The sequence below is a fragment of the Octopus bimaculoides genome, chromosome 9 (genome assembly GCF_001194135.2).
Source record: "Octopus bimaculoides isolate UCB-OBI-ISO-001 chromosome 9, ASM119413v2, whole genome shotgun sequence".
NCBI lineage: Eukaryota > Metazoa > Mollusca > Cephalopoda > Octopoda > Octopodidae > Octopus > Octopus bimaculoides.
In genome coordinates, this window is record NC_068989.1 from 5,398,952 (window position 1) to 5,400,063 (window position 1,112).

The following is a 1,112-nucleotide window of genomic DNA, read 5'->3' on the forward strand; positions in this document are numbered from 1 at the left end:
GTCGATGTTACTTAGTTTGATTTGAAATAAAGAACTTCATTAGCTTAATAATCCCAACTTAATCCCGGGCAAAGCCGGGCTATACTGCTAGTATATATATATATAAACAAATGAAGGAAAAAACAGTTCCTTCAAAGGGATGTAAAACATCCAATTCACTGGTACAGCAGTTGAATACCACAGAGAAAAAGGTATAAATTCAAAATACGAATGATAAATGAAATAGAGAAATACAATGGACAATTTATTTGTGTTATAATATAATATAATATAAGATAATATAAAAATATAATATAATATAATATAAAAATATAGTATAATATATTATATCTATTTTTAAAAACAATTTGTTTCGACTTATATACGTTAGTTGATTTATAAGAAATTCCTATCTATGTATACAAACCTCTTCAGGGCCGTGGTTCAAAAAACAGACGAAATTCCATGTAAAGGACTACCAAATTGCTATATATGTGTGTGTATGTGTTTGTGTGTATGTGTGTGTGTGTGCAGACCCGGGGAACTGTAACCGCTTGGGCTGTTAGAGAAAGTAAACCATTATGTCTCAAATCATGTTCAAACCACTTTAAAAAGTGGGGACATATTGGATAATATCTATTCTTAAAATATCCTCACAAAAAGGAGCGGGTGACCCCGGGTGAAGCACTTTTGGTTTCTTCGATTTGGTTTATAGAGACGTAAGCATTATGAACGAGAACAACATGAACAATGACAACGCTAACGGCAACGCAACAACAACAACAACAACAACAACAACAACAACAACAGTAACAGCAATATGTTTGGATTCGTGGCATTTTGCGCAAATGGAATGTATTACACAACATACATAATTAAGAAACTTGTTGATAGATCGAAAGTCATAAATGGAAGCATGAGATCAACGCCCTTTCTATTCAGCTTTTTTTACGACACTTCAAGCGAACAGTTCGCTCAGCGTCCATAAAAGTGTCATGGATTCACTGTAGATTCTTCACATCCTAGTTTCATGTGACTCACTCGGGAGATTCTGATACACCCCAAGGACTCTAAAACCGTATATACACACACACACACACACACACACACACACACACACACACACACACACA